The 12,764-nt window shown below is 38.8% G+C and overlaps 1 protein-coding gene across 3 annotated transcripts in view; it reads left to right on the top strand.

The window, feature by feature from the left end:
• FAT3 (FAT atypical cadherin 3) overlaps positions 1 to 12,764 on the top strand; it is a gene marked incomplete at its 5' end in the record, with an annotated part of 483,523 nt that overhangs the window by 415,910 nt on the left and 54,849 nt on the right. The gene's annotated exons all lie outside the window — the stretch shown is intronic.

The raw sequence follows: 12,764 nt of genomic DNA, 5'->3' as shown, positions 1-12,764 counted from the left end.
TTCAGTTTTCGGTGGACACAACATCTTTATTTCATTTTTTTTTAATGTGGTGCTGAGGATCGAACCCAGCACCCTGCGCATGCCAGGTGAGCGCGTTACCACTTGAGCCACATCCCCAGCCCCGAATGTAGAGTTTTGACAAGAGAGCAAGGGACAACATTCTGAGTAGAAAGCAAAGCAGGAACACAGGCCTGGAGAAGTAAATATTCACAGTGTCTTGGATCATGACTGGGGTGGAATAACACAATGGATGGGAAATAGGAGATAACAACAGAAGGATGGGTTATGAACAGATATAAAGGACTGGAGTTCCATCATCAAAACTTTTTGCTTCTGTCTATACGAATTGAGAAGTCAGTGATTGTCTTAGCCCATTTTCTGTTGCCATAAGTAAATACCGTGTATTGGGTACTTTATAAAACCCCATGGTTCTGGAGGCTGGGAGGTCAAAGGACCATGTTTGGTGAAGACCTTTTACTGGTGGGAACTCTGCAGTGTCCCAAGGCAGGGAAGGACATCAAATGGCAAAACAGAACCAAACTGGCTTTAACAGACCCACTCTAAAGATAACCCACTAACAATTAATTTATTAATCCATGAACGGGTTAATCCATTCACAAGGGCAGAGTCCTCATGACCTAATCACCCCATACCTGTTAATGGCACACAGTGAAAATTGAAGTCCAACATGAGGTTTGGTGGAATCAATAAAGCCGTAGTAGTGACTATTCCCAGCTGCTGGAGAAAGCCTGGATCCAGAGTTCTAGGAACTCCACTGTGGTGAAGTTGGCCAGGAGGGGATGTGCCCTGTGGTTGTTGGCAATTAGGACTCTTGGAACAGTTCAGTTGAGAGGGAATGAGAGCCTCACCTGGATGGGAGTCTTGCCACAGGATATTCAAGAAACACCTCAGAGACACATTCAAAATAACCTGGTGTTCTAGTTCATATGAGAGGGAAGTTGGGAGAAGACACATAGCAAACTCTCAACTACATAGTTAAGTAAGTCCTCATCAAGGTGCTGTGCTCCTAGAGTTAGGGATGACGCCTCTGGGTCCCACTTTTCCCAACTCATTTTTGCATGCCAAAAGTGGTCACACAAGCAGGTGACACTTGGGAAATCTTTATTAAATGGAAGGGTGATACCCAGTATTTCCTGTGAAAAAGATAGAAACATTCCATTTTTTCTAAAGAAACAACACTGTCTTAGGATAAGACCATAGCAAAGAAACACAATGACATATTCAAGAACCAAATCTTTGTTTATCGTTTTTCATCAAAGGATAATCCTTATAGCTTAAATAAGAGCATGACTTAATCACCAAGCCTGGGTCATAAAGGCTGTGGAATCTAAATATATGTGTGCAGTTTTTTTCTTTTTTATTGGTTGTTCACAACATTACAAAGCTCTTGACATATCATATTTCATACATTAGATTGAAGTGGGTTATGAACCCCCAATTTTACCCCAAATGCAGATTGCAGAATCACGTCGGTTACACATCCACAATTTTACATAATGCCCTATTAGTAATTGTTGTATTCTGCTACCTTTCCTATCCCCTACTATCCCCCCTCCCCTCCCCTCCCATCTTCTCTCTCTACCCCATCTACTGTAATTCATTTCTCTCCTTGTTTATTTTCCCATTCCCCTCCCAACCTCTTATATGTAATTTTGTATAGCAATGAGGGTCTCCCTTCATTTCCATGCAATTTCCCTTTTCTCTCCCTTTCCCTCCCATCTCATGTCTCTGTTTAATGTTAATCTTTTCTTCCCGCTCTTCCTCCCTGCTCTGTTCATAGTTGCTCTCATTATATCAAAGAAGACATTTGGTATTTGTTTTTTAGGGATTGGCTAGCTTCACTAAGCACAATCTGCTCTAGTGCCATCCATTTCCCTGCAAATTCTATGATTTTGTCATTTTTTATTGCTGCATAGTACTCCATTGTGTATAGATGCCACATTTTTTTTATCCATTCATCTATTGAAGGGCATCTGGGTTGGTTCCACAGTCTAGCTATTGTGAATTGTGCTGCTATGAACATCGATGTGGCAGTATCCCTGTAGCATGCTCTTTTAAGATCTTCAGGGAATAGTCTGAGAAGGGCAATAGCAGGGTCAAATGGTGGTTCCATTCCCAGCTTTCCCAGGAATCTCCAAACTGCTTTCCAAATTGGCCGCACCAATTTGCAGTCCCACCAGCAATGTACAAGTGTACCCTTTTCTCCACATCCTCGCCGGCACTTGTTGTTGTTTGACTTCATAGTGGCTGCCAATCTTACTGGAGTGAGATGGTATCTTAGGGTGGTTTTGATTTGCATTTCTCTGACTGCTAGAGATGGTGAGCATTTTTTCATGTACTTGTTGATTGATTGTATGTCCTCCTCTGAGAAGTGTCTGTTCAGGTCCTTGGCCCATTTGTTGATTGGGTTATTTGTTATCTTATTGTCTAATTTTTTGAGTTCTTTGTATACTCTGGATATTAGGGCTCTATCTGAAATGTGAGGAGTAAAAATTTGTTCCCAGGATGTAGGCTCCCTATTTACCTCTCTTATTGTTTCTCTTGCTGAGAAAAAACTTTTCAGTTTAAGAAAGTCCCATTTGTTGATTCTTGTTGTTAACTCTTGTGCTATGGGTGTCCTATTAAGGAATTTGGAGCCTGACCCCACAATATGTAGATCGGAGCCAACTTTTTCTTCTATCAGACGCAGAGTCTCTGATTTGATATCAAGCTCCTTGATCCATTTTGAGTTAACTTTTGTGCATGGCGAGAGAAAGGGATTCAGTTTCATTTTGTTGCATATGGATTTCCAGTTTTCCCAACACCATTTGTTAAAGATGCTATCCTTCCTCCATTGCATGCTTTTAGCCCCTTTATCAAATATAAGATAGTTGTAACTTTGTGGATTAGTCTCTGTGTCCTCTATTCTATACCATTGGTCCACCCGCCTGTTTTGGTACCAGTACCATGCTGTTTTTGTCACTATTGCTCTGTAATATAGTTTGAAATCTAGTATCGCTATACCGCCTGATTCACACTTCCTGCTTAGAATTGCTTTTGCTATTCTGGGTCTTTTATTTTTCCATATGAATTTCATGATTGCTTTATCTATTTCTACAAGAAATGCCGTTGGGATTTTGATTGGCATTGCATTAAACCTATAGAGAACTTTTGGTAATATCGCCATATTGATGATGTTAATTCTGCCTATCCATGAACATGGTATATTTTTCCATCTTCTAAGATCTTCTTCTACTTCTCTCTTTAGGGTTCTGTAGTTTTCATTGTATAAATCTTTCACCTCTTTTGTTAGGTTGATTCCCAAGTATTTAATTTTTTTTGAGGATATTGTGAATGGAGTGTTTTTCCTCATTTCCGTTTCAGAAGTTTTGTCGCTGATATACAGAAATGCCTTTGATTTACGCGTGTTGATTTTATATCCTGCCACTTTGCTGAATTCATTTATTAGTTCTAGTAGTTTCTTTGTAGACCCTTTTGGGTCTTCTAGGTATAGAATCATGTCATCTGCAAATAGTGATAATTTAAGTTCTTCTTTTCCAATTTTTATGCCTTTAATTTCTTTCGTCTGTCTAATTGCTCTGGCCAGTGTTTCGAGAACTATATTGAATAGAAGTGGTGATAGAGGGCATCCCTGTCTTGTTCCGGATTTTAGAGGGAATGCCTTCAACTTTTGTCCATTCAGAATGATGCTAGCCTGAGGCTTAGCATAGATAGCTTTTACAATGTCAAGGTAAGTTCCTGTTATCCCTAGTTTTTCTAATGTTTTGAACATAAAGGGATGCTGTACTTTGTCAAATGCTTTCTCTGCATCTATCGAGATGATCATATGGTTCTTATCTTTAAGTCTATTGATGTGGTGAATAACATTTATTGATTTCCGTATGTTGAACCATCCTTGCATCCCAGGGAATGAATCCTACTTCATCATGGTGCACAATTTGTTTGGTGTGTTTTTGTATTCGATTCGCCAGAATTTTATTGAGGATTTTTGCATCTAGGTTCATTAGAGATATTGGTCTGTAGTTTTCTTTCTTTGAGGTGTCTTTGTCTGGTTTCGGAATCAGGGTGATGTTGGCCTCATAGAATGAATTTGGAAGAGGTCCCTCTTTTTCTATTTCCTGAAATAACTTGAAAAGTATTGGTATTAATTCTTCTTTAAAGGTTTTGTAAAACTCCGCTATATACCCATCCGGTCCTGGGCTTTTCTTGGTTGGTAGTCTTTTGATGGCTTCTTCAATTTCATCCATTGATATTGGTCTGTTCAAATTGTGTGTATCCTCCTGACTCAGTCTGGGCAAATCATATGACTTAAGAAATTTATCGATGTCTTCACTGTCTTCTATTTTATTGGAATATAGGTTTTCAAAATAATTTCTAATTGTCTTCTGTATGTCTGTAGCATCTGTTGTGATATTGCCTTTTTCATCCCGTATGTTAGTAATTTGAGTTCTCTCTCTTCTTCTCTTCGTTAGCATGGCTAAAGGTCTGTCGATCTTATTTATTTTTTCGAAGGACCAACTTTTAGTTTTGTTAATTTTTTCAATAGTTTCTTTTGTTTCAATTTCATTGATTTCCACTCTGATTTTAATTATTTGCCTTCTGCTACATTTGCTGTTGGTTTGCTCTTCCTTTTCTAGGGCTTTGAGATGAAGTGTGAGCTCATTTATTTGTTGGTTTTTTCTTTTTTTGAGGAATGACCACCAGGCGATGAATTTTCCTCTTAAAACTGCTTTCATTGTGTCCCATAGATTCCGATATGTTGTGTCTGTATTTTCATTTATCTCTAAGAATTTTTTGATTTCCTCCTTTATGTCTTCTGTAACCCATTGATTATTCAGTAACATATTGTTCATTTTCCATGTGATGTAGGATTTTTCCTTCCTTCTTTTATCATTGATTTCCAGTTTCATTCCATTATGATCAGATAAAATGCATGGTATTATCTCCACCCTTTTATATTTACTGAGGGTTGCCCTATGGCATAATATATGGTCTATTTTTGAGAAGGATCCATGTGCTGCTGAGAAAAAAGTATATCCATTTGATGATGGTTGATATATTCTATATATGTCAGTTAAGTCTAGGTTATTGATTGTGATATTGAGTTCTATAGTTTCTTTATTCAACTTTTGTTTGGAGGATCTGTCCAATGGTGAGAGAGGTGTGTTGAAGTCTCCCATAATTATTGTTTTGTGGTCTATTTGATTCTTGAACTTGAGGAGAATTTGTTTTATGAATGTCGCAGCACCATTATTTGGTGCATAAATATTGATAATTGTTATGTCTTGTTGGTGAATGGTTCCTTTTAACAGTATATAATGACCTTCTTTATCCCTTTTGATTAACTTAGTCTTGAAGTCGATTTTATTCGATATGAGGATGGCCACCCCTGCTTGCTTACGAGGACCGTGTGTGTGGTATATTTTTTCCCATCCTTTCACCTTCAGCCTGTGTATGTCTTTTCCAATCAGATGTGTCTCCTGGAGGCAGCATATTGTTGGATTTGTTTTTTTAATCCATGATACCAGCCTATGTCGCTTTATTGGAGAGTTTAAGCCATTAACATTCAGAGTTACTATTGATATATGGTTTGTACTTCCATCCATGTTTGATTGTTTATCCTTTTTTTAAAAAAATTTAGTTTTTTTAAACAAATTTAGTTTGTTTCTCCATGATTATCTTTCCCCTCACCCTCTGTCTTTACTGAGGCACTTCCCACTGATGGTTTTGGTTATTGTTTTTCATTTCTTCCTCGTGTAGTGTTTTGCTCAAAATGCTTTGCAATGCTGGTTTTCTGGCTGCAAATTCTTTTAACTTTTGTTTATCATGAAAGATTTTTATTTCGTTGTCATACCTGAAGCTTAATTTTGCTGGATACAGAATTCTTGTTTGGCATCCATTGTCTTTCAGTGTTTGAAATACATTGTTCCATGACCTTCTTGCTTTCAGTGTCTGTGATGAAAAATCCGTTGTTAACCTTATTGGTTTACCCCTGAATGTAATCTGTCTCCTTTCTCTTGTAGCTTTTAATATTTTCTCTTTGTTCTGTACATTGGATATCTTCATAACAATGTGTCTTGGCGTTGGTCTACTGTGATTTTGTGTGCTCGGTGTCCTGTATGCATCTTCAATTTGTATATCTGTTTCCTTTTTTATTTCTGGAAAGTTTTCTGTAATTATTTCATTCAGCAGGTTACTCATTCCCTTGGTTTGAATCTCTGTACCTTCTTCTATCCCGATGACTTGGTTTTTTTATGTTATTCCATAACTCTTGGATGTTTTTCTCGTGATTTTTTACCAGCCTTTCTGAGTTGGCTAGACTGTTTTCAAGATGATATATTTTGTCTTCATTATCTGACGTTCTGGCTTCTACTTGCTCCACTCTTTTAGTGATACTCTCAATTGAGTTTGTAATTTGGTTTATCGTTTCCTTCATTTCTAGAATTATTGTTTGATTATTTTTTATAATCTCTATCTCCTGATAAAGATGCTTAACTTCTTCTTTTATCTGTTTGTGTAATTCATTCTCAATGTGTTCTTTCGCTGCTTGAATTTGCTGTCTTGTATCCTCTTTAAGGTTCCATTCCATCTGTCTAAGGTGTTCCTTGAGTTTTTTATATGACCATTTTTCTGATGACTCTAGGTCCTCCTGAATATTTAGGCTGTCCTGTATTGTTTGTACTCCTTTTCTTCCTTGCTTTTTGAAGCTGCTCATGTTACTTCTTGTTCTGTTTGACTGCTGAGTTACTGTTTACTCCTATAAATTTATTTGATGCTTGGGAGGAATGGTATTAGAAGGGAAGGGAAGAAGTCACTGTAGCCGCAGGTTTCAATGAAGTTATCTCCTCCGCCGCAGTCTGATGACGTCAGTTCTCTGCCATAGTGGTGTCTCTTGCAAATGGTGACAGTTCGTTTCCCTTTGCCGGGTGACCAATGCAACGGGTGGGTCCTTACTGTCTCTCCCAAGCCCCGTTTCAAACCTGTGGCCACTACCTATGAAGGCTCGGTAGGCATTTACCTCCGTAGGATGAGAAGGGCTGACCAGTTGTTTCAGCCGGATGGATTGATGCTGAGTCACAGCTGTTTGTCTGCGGGAAGCAGGCAAATGGGAGCTTGAGTTCATCCGATCCGGGCTCAGTGTGTGTTCTGAGAGGCCCAGACTGTTCGCCCCAGATCCACGTCAGCTCAGCATTGCCTATTGATCCTCTTCCTCCTGAAGGTTGGCCTCATTCGGGGTGTTCTCCCTCTCCGCTTTGCCGCCATTGTTCATTTTCCCGGTCCTTCCTCGCGGGGCAGGGCTGGGGCGGGGCTCTGTGTGCAGTTTTGATCACTGATAAATAGGCATTAATAAAATGCAGGAGTAAGTACTGGCTCAGAGACAAGTTACTAGGTGGCCTGGGCCCTAGAGTCAGGGAACCAACTGCAATGGGATATGAAGGAACTTGGAGGGTGATTGAAATGCACTGTATCTTGATGGGAGCATAGAGTAAACATAGGGTTCCATAATGTAAACATTTATTGGAATTCAGGAGCTGGACCCTTAAAATGTATTCCTGTTGTTATATGTAAATCATGCCATCTCAATGAAATTGATAGAAAAATAAACAAAAATTGTTGAAATTGCTTCAAATTATTTCTTCTTCAGTTACCTACTCCACATAAATGTCTTTGTAAAAGTCAGTTTATAGCAATTTAGTACCAACCACATTATTGCCACCTACAAGCCAGATTCTGTGAAGGTGATGGGGGACACAGAATTCAATGTACAGACAAGGCTCTGTAGAGAGGGAGTCAGAGCAGCTGCCGGTGTAAGACACCAAAATGAACATAGCATAGCATAGCTCTTGATAGTTTTGAAACGTGGGGATCCTAATCTCAGGAAGAAGGGAGAAAAAATTGCATAAAGGCCAGATCAAAATAATCTTGATACATTTTTTTTGTATTGGTGATTCTGGTCATTTGGTTTCAGTGCTGATTCTAATATCTCTGACATTCTCATATAAACAGCTGAGCTATTCTGACATGGGGCTAGATCCATGGAGATGATCCTAATACTGGGGGTTATTTCTCACTGAAGCACAAAACTTTATGCTTGTGTATCTAAGCTATACAAATGGATTCTGAAAGATTAATCAAATGATACTAATATGCTGTGTTAAGCTTTCTTTCCATCCAGAAGATTTCAGTAGCTCATTATGATCCAGCTTAAAGCAGATTTTTCCCTTGTGGATATCAGCCAGAAACTTAATGAGCAGTTGGGTAGAGAGGGTAGTCCACTGGAAACAGTAATGAAACTAGCTCTACTTGTTGAATTTGAAAATAGGTTGTGGTACTGAAAGATAATCTCAGATCTCAGCTCACCTGGGATCTGCCACTCTTACCCAGTGAAGATCCAGTGAAGTTCAGTGATCTGCCCAAATACATGTGTGGAGTTTGGTCAGATCATAGGCTAGAGGGAAAATCTTTTGTCTTTAAGATTGGACCACACTGCTTTAATTTTAAAGTATTTAAAACCTGACTTTTCATACCATAGTGATGCATGCATACTCATTTTTATAGCAGCATAATTGCCAGTAGCCAAACTAACAGCCTAAGTGTTATCAACAGATGAATGGATAAAGAAAATGTATATATATATACACAATGAAGTTTTATTGACTCATAAGAAAAAAATATAAGTTATGTAATTTGTAAAAAAAAAAAAAGATGGAACTAGAGACAATCATGTTAAGCAAAATGTGCCAAACTCAGAAGGTCAAGGGTCATATGTTTTCTCTCCTATATGGAAACTAGACAGGAAAAAGGAAAAGATAGGTGGAAAAGCAAGAATTGTGTGAAAATCAAAGGGAGATCAGTAGAGGAAAGTGACCAGGGGATGTGAGGAGGAAAAGAGATGAGAAGTGCTGGTAAGGGATATTGGCCAAATTATATTGTTATATTGTGTGCATGAAATAACAAATTTCATCATTATGTAAAACTATAATATACCAATAAAAAATGTAGAAAGAGGGAAAAAAATCTTGACTTTTGTGCCAGTGCATGTCCAGAAGTCCATCTTCCCCTTTGGCCAAATTGAGAGAAACCTAGACTCCATTTCAAAGCTTTCCAAAAGAGAAAGTATAGATGTGGCAGCCCATCCCAGGATTTCACAGCTTTCCCTGCAGAGACTATCTATGTGCTATTTCTTTCCTCCAACACCATTCCATAAAAATGCCACTATATATTACTTACTTTGAGCAAATATGGATTTTAATCATCCTGTTTTTATTTGATTTTAATCCTCTGAAGTTCTGCCTGCTCCATTTGCCTCAGTTAACACACAAAAACTTCACTTCTAATGAAAGTCAAACTTCTCTTGGTAGCCAGGCATTTTAGCATTTTAAGAAGCTAAGTAGCTCCATCCTCATTAAATTAGGCTCAAATTGGAGAAGAGAATTACATACTTAAAAACACAAATGCCAAATGATGGATTAATGTTATACATTAATGTAACACATTGTGACATGAAGTAGGAGCATTAGACCAATTAGCAAGCGAGTCCTCTCCTCGGGTTCATCTTTTCTGCTGGATATGTAGTAAAAGGATGGCAACTTGAAGAATGGCATTTATCAAGCCCCTTCGGAAAGAAAGTTTCCCCTTTAGTGACATGACCTGAATTTATTGAACAAAGGCAGCACCACATCTCCTGATAACATAGCAAAGGATCACTAAAAGTACTGCCACTGCATTGACATTTATGCTTGTGACCTTATTTCTAAAAAATATTGAAATCCATTGTGATTGTGTCTAAACTGTGGTTTTAATGTGGTCTAGAAATCTATCTCAATTTTTTTCCTTGAGAACTAGCAAATCCTAAGTGGTGTCATTTAGCAGGGGTTTATTATTATTATTATTATTATTTGCATATTTCCCCTGTCCCTTGCTATTCTGGTCTTGCTTTCATGTCAGTCTGATTGTAACAGAGAGAAGGGGGCAACAATAAATCTAGCTCCTCCTGGTGCAAATGCCAAAGATACTGTCAAAAGTAAAATGTATGGAGAGATATGTATGGGGAGTGTGGGTCAGCAACTTGCTGTGGGCGGGGAAGGGATGGTTTTCTGCTAGGGTAAAATGGAAAAAATCCTGTCACTGGGTTTAAATTAGCAGAATCTGCCTGGAGGGGAGCCATGGTCTTTGTGTGGCTGATTAATGTCAGCCTTGTAATGCAGCACTCTAACAACAGGGCTAGCCCGCTGAGCAGGGCATCTCATGCTTAGAGCATCAGAGTCCAGCCAAGTGCCTCTGAAGAGATCTGGAAGGGAAAGTGGCAGGCCTGGAACACAGGCGATGATATTTTTAATTATACTGGAGCTATTTGTCCTAATGAAGGAAGCACAGGCAGCCACTAACTGTACTTTCCTTTCAGGCTCTGCTGCTGTAAAGAGTGGCAAAGTGCAAATCCAACCCCCTGCTTGTTCTAATTCAACCCTGTTTCAGAACAGTTTGTCAGAAATTACCTTCCTGCATAAACTAATCTTTGGGGCTGAATAGGTGAGATATCCAGATACACATCTCCTAAAATCCCTACAAAGTTCACCCCAGGGACTTTTTTGGTGAACAATTTAATCATGCAGCTACACTAGAAAACAGCCAGAAAGCATCCCTAAGACTTCTGCTCTAGAGCCTTATTTCAGGGGACTTAAAGAGAAAAAGAAAGCCCTCTTGTTTTCAATACCAGCACAAATAAAATCTGAGGTTGATGTTTATATATTACAGGGTAGTTGTTTTGAAAGAGAAATAAAAGTAAATGATGAAACTTTGGGGGGAAAAAATGGACCCTCTGGAATGGAACCAAGAAAAAGCTCTCTGTGTCAACCTTTTGGTTAAAGCCACATAATACGATTTATGTCATCCCCTTCAGATATATGATTTTATTGGCTTTCTGGGAATTTGGGTTTAAGGAAAATTGTATGTTGGGAGAGTAAAATGTTTAACTCTTGTTGTTGTAGAATGCCTGCCCTCTTGGTAAGGTATCATAAGAGTAAAAAAATAATAATAATTAAAAGCACAGCTAGATCCTCCCCTCTGAGATCCTATGTTCTAGAGTTCCATATTTCACAAAGACACTTTTGGGTGGTTGTCATAGCAAAGACGCCAACTGACATCTGTCTTCATAAAGAGCCTTTAGCATCATATGGCACTTTACCCCTATAAAGTTGTTACATTTTCCTTCTTATAAAGCACAAGGACTAAAGCAAATTTGTGATTAACACCATTTTCAAATGCTGAGATCCTCCATACAAAACAGTTATCGATGGATATTTCCTGGTTGTTATGTTTTAGCCTAGTATGTGTTAAGATGGTGTTTTGGTCACTACATGAATTTTTTTAAAATCACAAAGCTGGAAAGTTCCCTCAGACTACATCTGCTCCCCTCACTGATGGAACGCTCCAGGATCCCCTAACCCTTAGATTTCTTTCCCCTGCTAAACTCCCTCATGGCTTTGCATGTTATCTGTCTACTGATGACCTTCAGATTTATAGCTCCAGCTTGGGCTTCTCCACCTAACTCTAGTCTCTTCTACCTAACTTCTCACTTGAACTCTCCACTGAATATCAAATACCCATCTCAAACTTAATCTTCATAGGGTTTCTGGTCTTTCAACCAAAATCTAGTCCTCTTGCATCCCTCTCCATCTCAGCTAGTCATAATTACATCTCTCTAGTTGCTCCGGTCAAAACTAAAAGTCATCCTGGAAGCCTCTTTCTCTGCCATCCCATATACTACCAGCTCCAGAATCAGAAAACATTCCTTTCTCATCACTCCGAGTTCAGAATCTGGGACCCCCTCACTTACATGCTCAGACTGGAACCCCATCCCTTATCACCGCTCCCAGCACCATCACCTCTGTTCCAGTCGCCATTATTACAAGCGTGTAATCCTGCAGGGGTTTGCTGACTGGTGGATCTGCTTCTGCTCTGACTGCCCTTCAGTCTGTACACAACCAGAAGCTGAAGGGATCTAGTTAATATCTAAGCCACATCCTATGACTCTCCTCTCAAAATCCTCCAGTGGTTTCCACCTCACTACCATGACCCACTGGAATGTAAAAACTTCCTTAAGAAATGCTAGACTTTCACCCATTGCTGGAACTTCTAGCACCTAGAATTGTGCCTGGTTGATTCTGAATAAATATGTTTTGAAGTCATTAATTATTTAACTAGTTAGTTTCTGTTTATCTTTCTGTGTCACATTTTTACCCATGTATCTATTAGTATCTAAAAGTTTTTCTTAAAATTTGTTTTGGAGGGGGGGAATTTTACGTTAACAGTAACCAATGAATTCTGATATTTATTGTCAATATTTTCCCAGTTTTTAAAGGTTTTAATTTAGTTGTATATTTTTTTTTACAAACTGAAACTTTCATTTCTGTTGTACCATAGCTATTTTTGTAATGATTATTTTTCTCTGGGTGGCCCTTTAAAACTCAGCAAAGTAGGGGCTGGGAATGTGGCTCAAGCGGTAACGCGCTTGCCTGGCATGCGCAGGGCGCTGGGTTCGATCCTCAGCACCACATAAAATAAAGATGTTGTGTCCACCAAAAACTAAAATATTTTGGGCTGGGGGTATGGCTCAGCGGTTGAGGGCTCGCCTGGCATGTGCGAGGCCCTGGGTTCGATCCTCAGCACCACGTAAAAATAAAATAAAAGTATTGTGTCCAACTACAACTAAATAAACAAAATATTTTTAAATAAATAAATAT

This window comes from Spermophilus citellus (genome assembly GCF_964194105.1).
Source record: "Spermophilus citellus genome assembly, chromosome: 2".
Classification (NCBI taxonomy): domain Eukaryota; kingdom Metazoa; phylum Chordata; class Mammalia; order Rodentia; family Sciuridae; genus Spermophilus; species Spermophilus citellus.
The sequence above is the reverse complement of the archived record's forward strand: the minus strand, read 5'-3'. Positions and strand labels throughout refer to the sequence as shown.